The 19,921-nt window shown below is 45.8% G+C and overlaps 1 long non-coding RNA gene and 1 pseudogene across 1 annotated transcript; both read left to right on the top strand.

Annotated features, from left to right (window-relative positions):
• The first annotated feature begins 468 nt into the window (after positions 1–468).
• LOC132344187 (uncharacterized) lies at positions 469–8,149 on the top strand. The gene is made up of 3 exons (XR_009493333.1): positions 469–670; positions 5,202–5,419; positions 6,806–8,149. It is a non-coding gene; the product is annotated as an uncharacterized lncRNA (long non-coding RNA).
• On the top strand, positions 3,457–3,572 carry LOC112444937 (uncharacterized; annotated as a pseudogene).
• Positions 8,150–19,921: the final 11,772 nt, after the last annotated feature.

Below are 19,921 nucleotides of genomic sequence, written 5' to 3'. Positions count from 1 at the left end.
TTTAAGACAGAACTCTGGATTTAAGTCTTCCCTCTTCTGCTTCTCAGCCTGAAAAGTTACCCAAATTCTCAGTTACTGCCGTGACCACACCTGCCTGATGGGGTGATTTTGAAGCCTGGCTCATCACACAGTGCCAGCATCAGAAAAATAAAACAGTGGCTATGTTATTATTGAATAATAATATGGGGTAGTTTTAGACTCTTCATTGGAGGATCAGTTGGTAAAGAATCCACCTGCCATGTGGAAGACCTGGGTTCCATCCCTGGGTTGGCAAGATCCCCTGGAGAAGGGAAAGGCTACCCACTCCAGTATTCTGGCCTGGAGAATTCCATGGACAGTCCATGGGGTCACAAAGAGTCAGACACAACTGAGCTACCTTCACTTTCGAGGATGAAGATGGCAGCTGATGGTCTGGAGTCAGTGGTCCCCTTCAAGGCAGGGGAGACGGCTAACTACCAGAGGGATGGGGGTCAGGAGGTAGAGGAAGGGAGCTGGCAGAACCCAGGGGCCGGAGTAAGTGGTGGGTTCGAGGTCACAAAGACACACAGGGTGAGGTCAGCGGGACATTGAAGATGGAAGCTGGTGGAGGGGTAGGCTTGGGCAGGTGCAGGATCAAGCTGGTGGGAAGGCCTGATTCTGAAGAACACAAACAGGCGTTGTCTAATCGGAGGTGACAGGGAGCAGGAGAGGGACTGGAGGGAGGGAGGAGCACGACAGACCCACAGCCGGGCCAGAGGGTTGGGATAGAGTGGACCTTGGGCAGGTGTCCCAAGGCCCAGGATTGCAGGCAGAAGGAAGTAGGCCTGTTTGTCCTGAACCCTGATCTTTTAAGCAGCTGTCCCCCTCAGCCTAATGGACCACAGGAGGGGGTGGGGGATGCACGGGCTGTCCCTTCCCAAGGCATAATTTCCACCAGCATCCCATCAACTCTCTGAGAGCACAGGCATCCCAGGAGAGTCACAAAGTGGGGTGACAGGGTCTCTACCCCGCTGGGTGAGATGAGATGGTTGGATGGCATCGACTCAGTGGACATGAGTTTGAGCAAACTCCAGGAAATGGTGAAAGGGAAGCCCGGCTTGCTGCAGTCCAGGGGGTCGTGAAGAGTCGGACGCGACTGAGCGACTGAAAACCAACCGCCACTGGACGCAGCCCCCAGCTTTTCTCTCCCCACGTTCCCTGAACTGGGGTCTGTGCAGCCCTGTGGGGCTCCAGGCCAGTGATTTCCCACCTGGTCATTCCCAGGCTTCAAGTGTCCCGGGAGGCAGTTTTGGAGTTTTGGTGAGCTGTTTTAGTGTTTATAGACATGTCTAACAGAAATCATGTATTTTCTGTCATAAGGCTAACTCCTGTTCATCCTTCAGAAACCCAACTTAAATGTCCCCCCTCTGGGAAGCTTTCCTGACCTTTCACACGTCAGGATCCCAGCAGGAACAGATGGCTCATTGCAACTGCGTAACTGAGAGTTTCAGAAGGGACTACTGAAAAATCTATTGGCAGATAATGCATTGCCTCTATGCAGACTCAAAAAAAAAAAAAAAATACAAATGAACTTATTTCCAGAACAGAAACAGACTCACAGACTTAGAGAAGGAACTTACGGCTACCAGAGGGGGTGCTCAGGGAGAGGGGTAGGCTGGGAGTTTGGGACGGACATGTACACACTGCTCTCTTTAAAATAGATAATCAAAAAGGACCTACTACATAGCACAGGGAACGCTGCTCACTAGTCTATAATTACTTAAATGGGAAGAGAATTTGCGTAAGAATAAATAGATGTATATGGTAAAAAAAAAAATAACTATTGGCAGGATTAAGGGACATGAATGACAACATCTCAAGACCTCACCCACCCGAACTCTAAAGAGACAAGGGAAAGAGGCAGTGACCAGACCCCTGCAAGACCTGCTGTGATAGAAGGGGCTGCCTGGCAGGCTCTGTGGCCTTTAGAAGAGATCACAGCCTCAGCCAGCCCATGGTGGCTGATCAGGGAGGGAGCTGACACTCTCCCCAGGCCAGGGCCTCCCATTGGCAGCACCCACCTGGAAGCTGGAGGGCACAAGAGCCACCGACCCAGGCCTTCAAGTCAGGCCTCAAGGTCCAGGGCTGGGTGATCTGGGAGTACATGGATTTGGAGGGACAAAGGACAATAACCAGCCTACTTCTGGTGTTAGCTTGGGCTGCCATAATCAAATACCATAGACCGGATGGTTAATCAGTAGAAGCTTATTTCTCACCATTCTGGATGCTGGAAGTCCAAGATAAAGGTGCTGGTCAATTTGGTCCCTGGCAAGGACTTTCCTCCTGGCTTGTCGATGGCCACCTCCTCACTATGTCCCCACATGGGCTTTTTTCAGTGCACGCACATGGAGAGAGAGAGCTTTCCTATATCTTCTTATAAGGGCACTGATCCCAAAATGGGAAACCCCGGCCTCATGACCTCATCCAACTTTAATCACCTCCCAAAGGCCCACCTCCAAATACCTTCACGTTGGGAGCAGGTAGGGCTTCAACATATGCGTCTGGGGGGACACAGGCCACAATACTGCCTCAGGGTGGTTCTGCACTGACTTACTGTGTGACTTCGGATGACTTACTTAGCGTCTCTGGGCCTCAGTTTCTTCATTTGTAAAAGTAGGGTAACTATGAAGATTAAAAAAGATGTCAGGGAACACATAGTTTTTACAGGCAGAAGCCCAGTGTGTTTCCCTTTGCCTGGCAAAGCAATAAAGCTACCATTTCCCTGTTGGTGTTGTTCAGTTGCTAAGTTGTGTCTGACTTTTTGTAACCCCGTCAACTGTAGCATGCCAGACTCTTCTGTCCTCCACTCTCTCCTGGAGTTTGTTCAAATTCATGTTCATTGACTCTGTGATTCTATATAACCGTCTCATCCTCTACCATTCCCTTCTCCCTTTGCCTTCAATCTTTCCCAGCATTAGGGCCTTTTTCATTGAGCCAGCTCTTCCCACCAGGTGGCCAAAGTATTATAGCTTCAACTTCAGGAACAGTCCTTCCAATGAATACTCAGGGTTGATTTCCTTTAGGATTGACTGGTTTGATCTCCTTGCAGTCCAACAAACTCTCAAGAGTCTTCTCCAGAACCACAATTCGAAAGCATCACTTCTTTGGTGCTCAGCCTTCTTTATGGACCAACTCTCACATCCATACATGACTACTGGAAAAACTATAGCTTTGACTATACAGACCTTTGTCATCAAAGTGATGTCTCTGCTTCTTAGTACATTGTCTAGATTTGTCATAGCTTTCCCTCCAAGGAGCAAGTGTCTTAATTTCAGGGTTGCAGTCACCATTGCAGTAACTTTGGAACCCAAGAAAATAAAATCTGTCACTACTTCCACTTTTCCCCCTTCTATTTGCCATAAAGTGATTGGACTGGATGCCAGAAAAGAGAAAAGAAAGGACTTTCCTCATGGTCCAGTGGTTAAGAATCTGTCTTCCATAGCTTCTCAGCCTTTTGGCTAAGATCAAGTGTAGCATCTGTTCTTATCATTTTAATATCTGATACATCCTCTATCTGAGGACAATATATTAAATGGATTTTTGGAGCAGGCTCCAGGAGTTGATGATGGACAGGGAAGCCTGGCATCCTGCAGTCCATGGGGTTGCACAAAGTCGGAAAACGACTGAGCAGCTGAACTGAACTGAACTGAACTGGAGCAGGGAGTTGGAGTAGAAGCTTGCTCTGGACACTCCACACATCAACCTGGTATTGCAATACTTCCAGGAATGGTGCACCCCCTCCGGGGAATAAAAAAAAAAAGAATCTGTCAGCCAATGCAGGGGAAATGAGTTTGATGGATTCCACGTGCCTGGGGGCAACTAAGCCTGCGTGCCCCAACTACTGAGTTTGAACTCTAGAGCCTGTGAGTTCCAACTACTGAGCCCATGTGCCAGAGAGCCCGTGCTCTCAAACAGGAGAAGCCCACATACCGCAACTAGAGAGAGCCCGAGCAGCAATGAAGACCCAGCATGGCCAAAAATAAATAAATTTTTTTAAAAAGAAAAAACAATGAAAAAAAAGGAGGGAAAAAAAAAAGATATTGCACCCCCAACCTGGACAGCTGTTCAAGCAGCCTGAGAAATCCCACCATTTTCCATTCTGGCCGCCACCCTCCACCCCACCTCTTTTCTTTTCTGTACCCAGTGACATGGGATTATGCTATTCCTCTGCTCAAAGCCTCACCATGGCTTCTTATTTCACTTAGAACACAATGCAGCTTCCTTATGGGGCTGCGAAGTCCGCCACCATCTCACAGCTGCGCTTCCGTTCTCAGCCAGGACTGTATTCCTCCCCCTTATCCCTGCCAGGTTTCAGATCTGAGCTTAAATGTCATTTCCTCAGAGGAGGCTTCCCAAAGCCCCCGAACTCCCCGTAATGTTCTCATGGTGGCTGTCCTTTCCCATCACAGCAGCGACTGCATCCGGGGAAAACATATTGCAACTCCTCATGGGATGGATTGGAGCTTCGTCGTGAGAGCAGGAAACTCGACTGGCTTCCCCACTGCTCAGTCCCGGTGGGCCCAGTGCAGCTCTTTTCCAGCACATATTTGTTAAAGGAATAACAAAGTAAAAGGTCTTCCCTGGAATGCCAGCAAGCTCTCTGGGGAGACGAAGACTGACACAGAAAACTGTTCAGTACAACGCAGGATAATTTGTGTCTAGCCCGTCTCCAGAGAGCTTGGCCCTCACCCTTGAGGCTTCAGGAATTCAGAGAAAGGAGGAAAGGGTATTAGCCACCTCGTGAAGACTTGGCTTGAGGTCACTCCTTCCAGGGAGATGGAAGACAGCAGGAAAAGTCACATTTGTCATGTGTCCACAATGTGCCAGAAACGTATCACACAACATCTCTTTAAATCTTCAGTTAAATCTTCTAGTTTTGCAAATGAGGAAACTGAGGCCCAGAGAGGTTAAGTAAGTCATCACCAAAGTCAAAGTCACGAAGTCACACAAAGTCACACACCAAGTCAGTGGCAGAGCCAGGATATCAAATCAACCAGGCCAGATGTCAAAGCTTGCATTTTTGCAACCAGGCTTAGTAGAATGAGAAGGGAGATGGTAAGAATTTACTCAGGTAAAGTGGGCAGTGGTTCAAATGGGGCTTGTAACAGAATAGCATCTAAACTACGGTAATTCTGAAAGCTGGGCTCGTTCTGATGCTGAGCACAGATCTTAACTGTTACCAGGTACATGTGGGTTCTGAAGGGTCCAGCAACAACGAGGACAGCGAGACCCACCCAGAGCAGCTGCAGCCCTCAGAGATGGCCCAGAATCGGACAAGCCCTGGAATGAGCATCTGGGCAGCACTCCCAGCATCTGACCTTGGAAGGAGGCTGCAGAGCTGTGGTTTGGGAGGTTTTCCTTCCTCAGCCAAGACCCCCTGGAGCCTGTTATAAGGACCCAGGTAAGGGAGCTAGGTGGTGTGGGGCAGCCAGTTCTGTCTTGATAAGGTGGGGGAGGAGAAGGAGGGGTCATTCCTGCCAGGCTGACCTCAGCGGGGTAATGTGATCAGCCTGTCATGGTTCTGAGCCCTGATTTGGGAAGAACAAAGAGGCCAGGCCCCTCTGCCTCCCCTAGCCCAGGAATGCAGCTGGGGCCAGGCCGTGACCAATCAGGAATGCAGGTTGGGAGTGCGGCACGAATGCAGTTTGTACAGCCAGGCGTTCCTGCCGCGATGGGAGCGGGCTCACAAAGCCAGTGGACAGGGCCCGCGCTTCCAGCTTTGATATCCCAGCCCTGCCTCTGGGGAGCCCCGCATCCCGGAGCTGTCTGGCCCCACTGCCCCATGGTGGCCCTCTGCGGTGGTGGTGGTGGTGGTGGGGTGGAGAGTGAAAAGTCCAGATGCAGACACCCCAGCCCCAACAGCGCTCCCAGGTGCTCGCATCTCCTTGTCCGTCTCCATCGATCACCAATCTCAGGAAGTCTGAGAAATAGGCCCTGGAGGGCGGGCGGGGAGGGGGAGCTTGGCCGAGCCTCCTGCCTGCTCCTCAGGGGTTTGCGAGATGGATGCACAGACAGACAGACAGACAGATGTCCCACAGGAGAGGCTGCCAGGCCTCCGCAGCCGCTGCTGAAGACAGGTCCTAGAAGCCTCTTGAGGCTACCCTTTTCAGGGAGATAAATAATGTTGGGGTTGGAGGCGGGTGCTGACCCCTGAGCTGACTGTTGAATGCTTTCTGCATTCCAAAGCTCTTCACCTCTCCCTGCCAGCCCAGTTCCACCAGTGTGGGGTCCTCTGGGCCTACCCTTCTCTGCCCTCCCAATTACCCTCTGCCCCCACCCCTCCTGCAGTTCCTCTCTTCCTGGGTATTAGCAACCGGGGTGCTTCAGTGTTCACAAAGCACATCCATACACACTAGATCATCTGATCCTGAGAACCCTACGAAGTAGGTACTCTTGCCCTCATCTTATGCAGATAGGGAAGAAGGAACAGAGGTGGTAGGAGTTCTGGAGGCAAGAGGTTAAAGGATATGAGAGGGAGTGCTCATATGGATGATCCAGTTGCCTCAAGAGACGGCAGGAGTGGAGACGGAGAAGCTACCAGGGAGCCAGTGGTTAAAGGAGCCCACAATGTGGGGACCAGGAGCTTGAAACTTTCTCTCCCCAATGTCTGGAGCTCTGGCAGTGCTTAGTAAATGCTCGCTGACTGATCGAATGTGCCCAGGGTTCTCTTGATCTTCCTGCCTTATACTTGCTCTTATGAAAAGACCTGAAAACTGCACTGACATATAAGTAACTGATGGCAGTTTTCAAATGATGCCCCTCGAAGGAGTCTATTCTTGTGTTACAGATCCCATTCCCGTGAGCAGACCCTGGAGACTCTGCAATGGGAAGACCCAAGAGACAAGGACAGAGGAGAAGAGGGTTTGCCAAGGCTTCAGGGGCTCCCAGCTGGCGGTGGTGGGGGCGGGGGGTCAGAAGAAGGAGACTTTGATGGAGCAGAAAGGAAGCCCGGGAGAAGTTCTGGTGTCCCCTCCAAAGTTCCCCTCCCAGAGTCATAGAATGTAAGAGGCTGGGGGACCTTAGAAGTGATCCAGACCTTTGGTTGAGAAGAAAGGAAGTGGGGACTTCCCTGGTGGTCCAGTGGTCAAGACTTTGTACTTCCACTGCAAGGGGCACAGGTTCGACCCTGGTCAGGGAACTAATATCCCACATACCGTGTATTCCGACCAAAATAAATAAATGAAATCTCTACCATGGCCAAAATGCCCTATGCTTTTTTAAAAAGGAAGGAAGGAAGAGTTCCTTATTTCTCCCGTTCTGTGTATTGGTTTCATTCACTCAGGCCCCCTGGCAGCTCCTCGGTTTTTGTCATTCAGGCTTCCTAACCAGAAAGAAAACAAGGCTTTTCTCTCCTGGATGAGGTTGGTGTGAAGGATCCTGGGAATGGACTCCACGCTGGTCCAGCTTGATGGATGCTCACCACCCTAGGACCCTGGAGCCAGTATGACCCTGCATGTATTTGGACAATAGGTTAAAGGATGGAGAATGGTTCTCCAAGACAGAGGGTAATCACATAACTAGCCTCTGTGTGAACCCCGAGCTGGGCAATCACCCTGTATCAAGTCTACTACAAAGCAAGCTCATTGAAGAAAGTAGGGAAAACCACTAGACCATTCAGGTATGACCTAAATCAAATCCTTTATGATTATACAGTGGAAGTGAGAAATAGATTTAAGGGCCTAGATCTGATAGATAGAATGCCTAATGAACTATGTAATGAGGTTCGTGACATTGTACAGGAGACAGGGATCAAGACCATTCCCATAGAAAAGAAATGCAAAAAAGCAAAATGGCTGTCTGGGGAGGGCTTACAAATAGCTGTGAAAAGAAGAGAAGCAAAAAGCAAAGGAGAAAAGGAAAGATATAAACATCTGAATGCAGAGTTCCAAAGAATAGCAAGAAGAGATAAGAAAGCCTTTTTCAGTGATCAATGCAAAGAAATAGAGGAAAACAACAGAATGGGAAAGACTAGGGATCTCTTCAAGAAAATCAGAGATACCAAAGGAACATTTCATGCAAATATGAGCTCAATAAAGGACAGAAATGGTATGGACCTAACAGAAGCAGAAGATATTAAGAAGAGATGGCAAGAATACACAGAAGAACTATACAAAAAAGATCTTCACGACCCAGATAATCACGATGGTGTGATCACTCACCTAGAGCCAGACATCCTGGAATGTGAAGTCCAGTGGGCCTTAGAAAGCATCACTACAAACAAAGCTAGTGGAGGTGATGGAATTCCAGTTGAACTATTCCAAATCCTGAAAGATGATGCTGTGAAAGTGCTGCACTCAATATGCCAGCAAATTTGGAAAACTCATCAGGGGCCACAGGACTGGAAAAGGTCAGTTTTCATTCCAATCCCAAAGAAAGGCAATGCCAAAGAATGCTCAAAGTACTGCAGAATTGTACTCACCTCACACGCTAGTAAAGTAATGCTTAAAATTCTCCAAGCCAGGCTTCAACAATATGCGAACTGTGAACTTCCTGATGTTCAAGCTGGTTTTAGAAAAGGCAGAGGAACCAGAGATCAAATTGCCAACATCCGCTGGATCATGGAAAAAGCAAGAGTTCCAGAAAATCATCTATTTCTGCTTTATTGACTGTGCCAAAGCCTTTGACTGTGTGGATCACAATAAACTGTGGAAAATTCTGAAAGAGATGGGAATACCAGACCACCTGATCTGCCTCTTGAGAAATTTGTATGCAGGTCAGGAAGCAACAGTTAGAACTGGACATGGAACAACAGACTGGTTCCAAATAGGAAAAGGAGTTCGTCAAGGCTGTATATTGTCACCCTGTTTATTTAACTTATATGCAGAGTACATCATGAGAAACGCTGGACTGGAAGAAACACAAGCTGGAATCAAGATTGCCGGGAGAAATATCAATCACTGCAGATATGCAGATGACACCAGCCTTATGGCAGAAAGTGAAGAGGAACTCAAAAGCCTCTTGATGAAAGTGAAAGAGGAGAGTGAAAAAAGTGTGCTTAAAGCTCAACATTCAGAAAACGAAGATCATGGGATCTGGTCCCATCACTTCATGGGAAATAGATTGGGAAACAGTGGAAACAGTGTCAGACTTTATTTTTATGGGCTCCAAAATCACTGCAGATGGTGACTGCAGCCATGAAATTAAAAGACGCTTACTCCTTGGAAGGAAAGTTATGACCAACCTAGATAGCATACTCAAAAGCAGAGACATTACTTTGCCAACAAAGTTTCATCTAGTCAAGGCTATAGTTTTTCCTGTGGTCATGTATGGATGTGAGAGTTGGACTGTGAAGAAGGCTGAGCACGGAAGAATTGATGCTTTTGAATTACGGTGTTGGAGAAGACTCTTGAGAGTCCCTTGAACTGCAACGAGATCCAACCAGTCCATTCTGAAGGAGATCAGCCCTGGGATTTCTTTGGAAGGAATGATGCTAAAGCTGAAACTGCAGTACTTTGGCCACCTCATGAGAAGAGTTGATTCATTGGAAAAGACCCTGATGCTGGGAAGGATTTGGGGCAGGAGGAGAAGGGGACAACAGAGGATGAGATGGCTGGATGGCATCACTGACTCGATGGATGTGAGTCTGAGTGAACTCCGGGAGTTGGTGATGGACAGGGAGGCCTGGCGTGCTGTGATTCATGGGGTCGCAAAGAGTTGGACACGACTGAGCGACTGATCTGATCTGATCTGATGGCATTTAGACACATTCTGTTGTCTACTGACAGGGAAATTGGTGAATAAATTATGGTACCTCTTATGGAATCCTATGCAGCTGTTAAAAAGATTGAAGAAGAGCTGTACATCTTTGGATGGAAAATCTCCATAGTATATTAAGTAAAACATGTTTCAGAACAGTCTGTATATGGTATTTATGTATAACAAAGCAATATATATATATTTATGTATTTAAAATTTACTTTTAAAAAGTTGGTAAAACTTTGTACCAAACTGTCAAAGAGGATGACCTCTATATATGTACATACTTTTAAAAATTCTTTTACCAAAGATATATATTGTTGTTGTTTAGTTACTAACTTGTGTCCAACTCTTTTGTGACCCCATGGACTATAGCCTGCCAGGCTCCTCTGTCCATGGATTTCCCAGGCAAGAATACTGGAGTGGCTTGCCATTTCCTTTTCCAAAGGATCTTCCTGACCCAATCCCGATCCAATCCATGTCTCCTGCATTGACAGGCAGATTCTTTACCACTGAGCCACCTGGGAAGCCCAAAGGTATGCACTGCTTTTGTATTAAAAAAAAAAAAAATGAATATACACAGGAAGGAAAAGGTCCAATGCTCGTAGTCTGTAAGGAAGATGGAGGACAAAGAAATTAAATGACTTGCACAAAACACAAAAAAATAAGAGCCTGATGTTCAAACTGCCGAGGAGGTGGCCTTCTTTCATTATCTGTCCAGTCTAGCAGCAAGGACGGAGGTGGTGGGAACCCACGGGGATCCAGTCCAGACGGCACCAGGGGCAGGCCCGGGAGCAAGGAGGGAGCCTGAAGTGGAGGAACAGAGTGGTTGTTGATTCTATAACTTGCTGATGTTTTCAGGTTTTGCCCACCACCCCTCCTTTGCCAGCAAACACTGGCCTGGGGACACATGTTTACATCTAAATGCTAGGAATGGATTAACCCAGTGTCTTGCTGGAGAGGGAGAAGCCTAGGTCTCCAGGAACATGAAAGGAACTCAGTGGCTCCAGGGATAATGAGAAATGAAGAGGCTCAGGTCTGAATCAATTAGAGTCTCTATCTGAAATGTAAACCAGGTTCCTGCCCAAATGCCCTTTTCCCTCATCCTGGTCCTGGAGTCCCAGAGGAAGAACCAGAGAACAATGCAGCCTTTGGAGCGGCTGCCTTTTGGAGGCCACGGCCGTCTGTCTACTGCATGGAGGCCCCGGCCCACGTGGGGAGCGCGGGCAGCTCAGCCCACCCTCTTCCGTGCTCCTGGATGCCGCTGACACTGAGCCCTCAGCAGCCAGGGTTGCCTGTGCTAACTCCTAACTCCAGAGCCTGTGCCAGCACTGGGGGACAGACAGAGAGATCTGGGGTCCTGCTAGGCATCAGATGCTCAGGTCCTGATAGCAGCAGAAGCCCCCAGTCCAGATCCCCATGGCTGGGCATCTCCCCACTCCCACTGCCCCTCCCACATTCACAGTGCGCAGACTTACAATGTCTGTTCAGGCGAATGTGGTCTGAGGTCTCCACCAGCCCTCTTTCTCCAAGTACCCTCTGAGTGTCCACATCAGAAGCTTCCCTCCTGATCTCTCTTTATCGTCTCACTTCCTCTGAAATCAAGGATGAGAGGAATTCCAGTTCTAGCATTTTCTGGCTGTATCACCTTACAGCCCTTAGGAACATTTTCTTCATGAGCCTTTCTGGGCTTCGGTTTCTCATACTATAAAAGGAGGTTCAAGGCGAGGAGTCCATGAGTAAGTCATATATGGAAAGCTGAGTCCATAGGAGATCTTTTTCTCCCGCCCCTCTGTGCCTCATCCCTACAGCCAGTAAAGGGAATTAACACAATCTGCTAAAGGACAGGGGAGTAGCTGCAGAGAGGAGACCCCTGGGGAGCTCGGATCAGGAGAAGGTGTTTACTGAGAGTGGAGACAGAGATTCCGGTTGACAACGATCCCGTAGGCCAGTCACCCCAAAGAAGAGGGGGCGGCTGGATGGTCTATTGCCAGGGCTCTCCCCAGAGGAGATCAATTTCTCAGTCACCAAGTGGTGGGAGAGACGACCGCAGGAGAATGGCAGTGGTCTTCAAGCACATGCGGGAACCACAAGACGAGGCAAGCAGACATCAAACCTGATCCTAGCTGACGTGCAGAATCACGAGGGCTACCCACGTGTGACCGGGAGCAGAGACTTCTCGGCCGTCTGCCTAGTGAGGTGCGTGAGACAGCTGCCTGAGGGCAGTGGGTCTGTGTGTGTGTGTGTGTGTGTGTGTGGTTTTTGGTCTGGACTCTGAGGAGGACTTCCTGTAGCCCTGCCAAGCCCCATTTTTACACATTAGGCTTCTGAGCCCAAGACGTGTTGGAAAACTCCCCTGGGAGCAAGAAATGAGACAAAGTGATGAGACAAGAAGTTCGTGCATGAGGAAGGCTCGTGGAGAAGGAAATAACCTAAGGAGAATGAAAACAAAGTGATCAGTAGGTTTGGTGGCAGAAGAAAGGATGATCTAAAATATAGACAAGGCAGCTCTGGGAAAATTAAGGCCAGCCTGGGTGAAGAGCACGGGCCCTGGGTACCACACTGTGTGACGCTGGCCATGGCTCTTCTCCACCTCAGTTTCCCTATTTGCAAAGGAGGATAGAAATGCTTGCCTTACAGGGCTTCCATGTGGGTTGAATGAGCAAATACACAAAGACAAAGCAAGATATTAACAGAAGGGTTGGGACATGGACAGGAGGATGGTGAAGAAAAAAGGCAGAGCTAGAGAGAGACAGAGAAAGGGCCAGTCACAGGGGGAGGGGGCACATGTGGAGACTTGGAAATCTCGGGTGGTTCCTGGGGCCTCGGAACATCCCCCACCCTGGGGTCTGTCTCCAGGACACACACACACACACAGACACACACACACACACACACACACACACGACTTCTTGTGGGGACAGTCCTTCCGTTTTCTCTATCCTAGTGCATTTTTTGTTTTCTGAATACTTGCTACTTGAAGACACCATGCTGAGAACATTATGTCTTATATTACGTAATCTGCAATACAGCCCTGAAAGGCAGATAGGTGCTGAGGCAGAGAGAAGTTAGTTACATAGCTGGTAGAGGTGAAGCCAAAAATTAAGGGACCATCAAGTTTTCACAGTGACCCAACTAGTATATGGTTACTGTTCATTAGCTTAATTCACTTTCATGCACTGGAAAAGGAAATGGCAACCCACTCCAGTGTTCTTGCCTGGAGAATCCCAGGGATGGGGGAGCCTGGTGGGCTGCCGTCTATGGGGTCGCACAGAGTCGGACACAACTGAAGCGACTTAGCAGCAGCAGCAGCATAAGCTTAAAATAGTATCTGACAGATCATAAAAGCTGAATAATTGTCTTATCATCTTCACCATCATCATCATTACTATGGCTGTGTCTCGGCAGGCAGGATAGAACAGTGGAGATCATATCCAAGCATAGACTTGAACTCCTGGTTAAAGATGCCAGGTTGAACACATTAACTTCATTCCTTAACTTCATTCCTCCTCAAATCCCACTAAAACAAAGATTAAAGGATACAAATAAACAAACAAAAGTATAAACCCACAAAGACATGGGAAAGGAGACAATAGCAACACAATTTTGGAGGCTAGAAAGCACACTTAATAAATACCACATTAATATGTGGAAATGGTCTAAGCAGGATGGAGAAAGTTAAATCCTGAGACACGAACACTGCAAAGTGTACCTCAGAACTCCCAAAGACTCAGGAATTAGTGATAGAATATAATTCTAGAAAGGAGAGGGGCAAAGTCAGCACTGAAAACAAGGAGATTGAAAGTTGGCTCAAGCACTTCTCTGGTGGTCCAGTGATTGGGATCCACATGCCAATGCAGGGAACATGGGTTCGATCCCTGTTCCAGGAAGATCCCACAGGCTGTGGAGCAACTAAGCCCGAGCACCACAACCGCTGAAGCCCACATGCCTAGGTTCCATGGTCTTCAAGGAGAGAAGTCATCAAAATGCAAAGCCCGTGCACTGCAACCAGCAAGGAGCCCCCTCTTGCTGCAACTAGGAAAACCCGTGCACAGCGATAAAGACCCAGTGCAGCCAAAAATAAATTATTTTTCTAAATGTCAGCTTATAAAAAATTTTTTGTTCAAAGAGCTGATGAGCCCCAGATCCTTTCCCCTACTCCACGTTCCCATCCCTAGCAAAGACTGGACCTCTCTAGAGAAGAGATCAAACAGATAGTTTCTAGTCTGAGGCATACCATGCACAATCAGAGGTACATGAACACATGGGAACTAAGTGCCTCGTTACAGACTGAATGTGGAGACCACCAGCCTTTTCCCCATACATGGCGAAAGCCAGGCTTATCCTCTTCAGGGAGGAGACCAAATAAAGTTTTTCTGAGAAATATTATCCAGAGAAGGCAATGGCACCCCACTCCAGTACTCTTGCCTGGAGAATCCTAGGGACGGGGAGCCTGGTAGGCTGCCATCTATGGGGTCGCACAGAGTCAGACACAACCGAAGTGACTTAGCAGCAGCAGCAGCCGAGAAATATTACCAGATGACATCAAGAGTTTTCCAAAGGGAGACTTACTTCCCTGGTGGCCTAGTGACGAAAACTCCATGCTTCCAATTCAGAGGGTGCTGGTTCGATCCCTGGTCAGGGAACTGGATCCTACATGCTGCAGGTAGAGTTTGCACGCCACAACTAAAAATTTCACATGCTGCACCGGAGACTGAAGACCCCATGTGCTGCGAGACCCGGCACAGCCAAGTAAATAAATACATACTTTTAAAAATTAAAAAAAAAAGGAAATGAGATGGATAAAATACCTAAGTTTCAGCATTTGAGATACATGAGGAGCAACACTCAATGTGGGAAGAGTTTGAACTAAGTAAGTGACAAACACATAGAACATAAAACATCTCAACAAACAAACCAAAAGCATTTTTAACACGAAGAGAAAAATTTAGCAGAAAAAAGGAAAACAATCATTATGTACTTATGACTTGGCTGTGAATAGTGTTTATATATTCATAATAAGGTAAATATTGAATGTTGATATAACCCAAAACATGATCCAGTTATACTGGGAAAAGGCAGGCTGAGTGGGTCAGAAAACATGTGTGGGTGTATGACCAGGGCAGGGGGATTTGGCCAAAGACGGATAAATCCTGTTCTTCCATAATGGGGAATAAAGCAATGCCTACGTTAAAATTTTTAAGAAATGCCTAACATTGAAAAATTAAAAGTAGTGGTATAATCTTGCTACTTAACAATACGAAAGTAATGAATCAGTTAAAAGGAGTTAAAGAAGGAACTGGCTGGAGCAGGGGCTCTGCTGTATTTCTTATCAAGCTTTGCAGAACTCTTGATATCTTTAAACTATGTGCCAGGAAAATTTTATTTAAAAAAAAAAAAATGATAAAGAACAGAAGTAAGAGCAGGAGGTGGAGGAAAAGAACTCAGAAGGATCCAGTAAAGACAGTTCTGTTGTATTTGGGGCAAATGATTTAAATTATTTAATTTCTCTGATTTTCTCCTCAAAAAATGAGGACAATAATCCATAACTGACAGTGTTCTTTTTGTCTCTGATATATAGTAATTAATATTATTGGAACCACAGACAGAGTCATCAAAGAATTAACCCTTGTTTTCCCATCTAGACAATGGAGATCATCACCTGCCTCATTAAGCTGTTGAGAGATTAAATGAAGTAACTAAGGTCAACCACAAATACTTTGGAACCAAGCAGGACAGGACTTTGGTCACATATCCAACTTGGTGCCTAGCGATGATGCTCTTGTGTACAGAGAGTTTACTCCTTGAGGAGCTCCATTCATGGGCTTGTCCCTCATCTTCCCAGGCAGAATGTCCTTAATCACCAGAACAGCCGTGTATGCTGTTCAAACAGATAAACACCAGCCATCATAATGCATGTGAGTAATCACATCTGTGCAGGGTGGAACAGACCAGAAAGACAGTGCAAGTTATTTTTGTACAGCTTGTCCACTTCCAAAAAAAGATTAGTGATGGAGCTGCAAGAGGAACCCAGGACTTAAATATGAGAATCTGGGGACTTCCCTGATGGTCCAGTGGTTAAGACTTTGTGCTTCCACTGTAGAGGCAGTGGGTTCAATTCCTAGTCAGAGAACTAAGATCCCACATGCCTCATGGCACCTTCGAGAAACTTGAGACAAAAAAAGACAAAGAATCTGGCTTCAGATCTCTACTTCACCCCATTAACTGTAGCCTACCAAGCTCCTCCGTCCAGGGAGTTTCCCAGGCAAGAATACTGGAGTGGGTTGCCATTTCCTTCTCCAAGGGATCAGAAGTAGAAGTAATAGTAATGGTAATATACACATAGCAAGTAAGACTTAACATAGAAATAAAACCCCAAAACCATATAGGGAGGAAGAGGAAAACAAGAACTTATTTGCTTTAGTTAGTTTAGTCCTTGACTTCCTGGCAACTAAATGAAAACTAAAAACACAGTGATTCTCATTGATAAAAAGCAAATGAAAATAAGACGCCTGTTTCTGGGGCTAAATTCAAAGTAATGTGTTCTATCCTGGAAAAGAATCCCAAGGACCCAGAATGAATAACATTGTACAGAATTCTTATGATAATTTCTTATGATAATCCTCAATTAAAATTGATATCAAGACATTAAAACAGTGTTTAATGGAAGTATTTCTCCAGGAACTGCACTTCTGAAGTCTAGAATGTCTTCTATGGTGAAAATCACAGTTTCTTCTCACCAGGCTTTTAACAGAAGCAAGGCTGGCAGATTTCTAATCCTCACGACAGCCCAGAAGGTAGATGCTATTTCAATATTACCCTCTTTTTACAAATGAGAAAACAAAAAGGATGAACAATTTTGCCAAAGCTGCACAGCCAGAGGTGGTGGAATCACCATAAGGTTCAATCTCTTTCCATTAAACCAGACCATCTTAAACTTAATACCTGGATTAGTTTTATGATGTGATTGACCATCACACCCTTTAACCAGTCTTCAAATACCAGTGGTTTCACTGGGCTTGTCTTCAACTGGACTGTAGTTCAAGATTCAGTTCCCACATAACTATCCAGGGCTCAAATATTCTCGTCTAATTGAAGGGAGACCCTACAGGTTCTTCTTAGCTTTCATCTTACACAACTTTTTTTTTTTTTTATGAGCATTTGATGATACGGAACATTCTTTCTGTTATAGCAATAAAATGAAACACATCGCATTCAATAAAATTGTGCACTCTTTCTTCCTGGCAAGTCATAGTTTTGTGTTTCCTGGGCAATATTTTACTTGGGGAGCATCCGGAGTTTTCAAGCACATCCACTCCACATGAATGATTGGTTTTCTCCCTGTGGTTATGAGGAATCTATCAAAGCCAATGTAGGTTGTTTGAGGTTTCCACCAGCTTCTCATTGGCCTTGATTCAATGGACAGGAAATGGATCACAGAAGAACAAGATGGGTTTCCCTGAAGTCTCAGCGGGTAGAGAGTCTGCTTGCAATGCAAGAGACACAGAAGACGCAGGTTCCATCCCTGGGTTGGGAAGACCCACTGGAGGAGGAAAATGGCAACCCACTCCAGTATTCTTGCCTGAAAAATTCTATGAACAGAGGAGCCTGGTGGGCTACAGTCCATGGAGTTACAAGAGTTGGACATGACTGAGCGACCCAGCACTCATGCAAGAACAGGACAAATCCCTAGCTGTCAACGTTTATACTAATCTAATTTGGGCACCACCATGAAAATGAAAGTTCTCAGGAATCAGGGCTAATAACAGTTTAGAACATTCTGAACCACAACACAATTTTGGTTTCTTTTTCTTTTTCTCTTTTGTCCTTCACCTTTTAAATTTAAAACTTTAGTATGATTTTTTTTAATTAAAAAATTTTTTTTGCTACACCATGCAGAATGCAGGATCCTAGCTCCCCAGCTAAGGATCTAACCTGCAGTGGAAACTCGAAGTCTTAACCCCTGGACTGCCAGCGATGTCCCTTAAATTTAAAACTTTAAAAAGTATACCCCATTAATCTACTCTAAGATTATCTATGAATGAATATTCTTGCTTTAAAAATAGGAGGGGAAGGAGTCCTCTGACTACAGATGTGGTAGGTCTTCTAGGAGTAGGTACATTGAAGGGACCAAGGGTCCTAGAATACCATGCTGAGTGACTCACTGCTGTTCTATGACAGAATTATTATCTGGGGCAGATTTGTTGTTGTTCAGTCACTAAGTCGTGTCCGACTTTTCAACCCCATGACCTGCAGCACGCCAGGCTTCCCTGTCCTTCACTATCTCCTGGAGTTTGCTCAAATTCATGTGCATTGAGTCAGTGATGCTATCCAACCATCTCATCCTCTGTTGACCCCTTCTCATCCTCTGTTGACCCCTTCTCCTCCTGCCTTCAATCTTTCCCAGCATCAGGGTCTTTTCTAGTGAGTTGCTCTTCATGTCAGGTGGCCAAAATATTGGAGCTTCAGCTTCAGTATCAGTACTCTCAAAGAATATTCAGGGTTGATTTCCTTTAGGATTGACCGGTTTGATCTCTTTGCAGTCCAAGGGAGTCAAGAGTCTTCTCTAGCACCACAATTTGAAAGCATCAATTCTTGGATGCTCAGTCTTCTTTATGGTTCCACTCTCACATCTGCAAGTATCATCCTCCAAAATTGAACTGTCTCACCTAGGGTAATCCCACAGATCAGATTAATCAGCCTAGCAATTTAGGAGTATATTTACAATTAATTTCCTTCCTAGAGTAAGAACATTGCTCCAGGCTAGATCTCCTAAGAGAGCATTTTTGAGATTTTTTTCTATTATATGAGTACAGTAATTAATGGCAACGTTACCTCTGGACATTGTCAAGAACCAAGTAGTTTTGATCATTCTTTATGGCCATGCGTTTCAAATGAAGTTCATATATCCGGAGGGAAATAGGCAACATGCCATGGGAACCTGTAAAATTGCAGGATAAATACACTCATTTTCTGAGCGTGTCCTTTTCATAAAGACTTAAAGTGAATCTTTAGTGAATCATGTGAGTAACTGAACAGATAGTAATTTATCAGATGCAATTACAGAGTATAAAAATAGTTTCATGAAATTTTAAGATAAAGTGTGAAACTTTAAAAAGATTTCATGCAAGTGATAAGCTACTGTCTCAGACTCCTCAGGGTACACAGATTTTTCACTGATCTTGTGAAATGGTCACTGAAAGTGAATCCACTTAGAATGAGAACCAAAAATAGTTCATAGTAAATAGCAGGGGGAAAGGGGTAGATTCAAATTTTACATTGAAAATTATACAAAAAATGTGAAAAGTAAGTTCATTTAACCCCATTTTAACAAAACGTTAAGTTCTAATTGCAACCATGCAGTATTTTTTTCTAAAAAAGCAAATGATTTTTTTTTTTTTTTAAGCAAATCTTCACTTTGGGAAGATTTCTGACAGGATATAATATGGCCTGAGACATCACTTGCCCTTTTGACTTTCACAGCAGGATCATAAAGAACGTTATATTTCTCAAGGGAGTTAAATCCTCTGTTATTCACAAATTATCTTTCAGGGACTTCCCTGGTGGTCCACTGACTAAGACTCTAAGCTCATAAGCAGCGGGCCCAGGTTTAATCCTTGGTCAGGGAGCTAGATCCCACATGCCGCAACTAAGAAGTTAGCAGGCCATATTTGAAGATCTCACTTGTTGCAACTAAGACCTGGTGAGCCAAATAAATAAATAAATGGTTGTTTTTTTCATTCTATTTCAGAGCACCTATCAAGTTAATAATTTTGTCAATTTTCTCTGTAATTATGAGTGACCTGTGGTTTCTCGGGGCTTTGCGTGAATTTCAGTGGTTATCCAACACCACTTTCATTGACTTCATGAAATCCCTGCGTTTTGTGCCAGATTTGCCATTGTCTTTGCCTTTTGGGGTCAGATACTCACCACATCTACCACCCAGACCACCAGGCAGTCTTGTGAACAAGGATGTAGATGCAGCTCTGGGGGGTGAAGAGACGAATGCTAGGTTTAGGAGGGAGGCTGCTTATATGAGTGGTCCATTCATTAGAGGACATGTTCACATTATAATAGTACTTGTCTCCCCTCAGTTCAGTTCAGTTCAGTTCAGTTGCTCAGTCCTGTCCAACTCTTTGCGACCCCATGAATCGCAGCACGCCAGGCCTCCCTGTCCATCACCAACTCCCGGAGTTCACTCAGACTC

The sequence above is a fragment of the Bos taurus genome, chromosome 29 (genome assembly GCF_002263795.3).
Source record: "Bos taurus isolate L1 Dominette 01449 registration number 42190680 breed Hereford chromosome 29, ARS-UCD2.0, whole genome shotgun sequence".
NCBI classification, from domain to species: Eukaryota; Metazoa; Chordata; class Mammalia; order Artiodactyla; family Bovidae; genus Bos; species Bos taurus.
The sequence above is the reverse complement of the archived record's forward strand: the minus strand, read 5'-3'. Positions and strand labels throughout refer to the sequence as shown.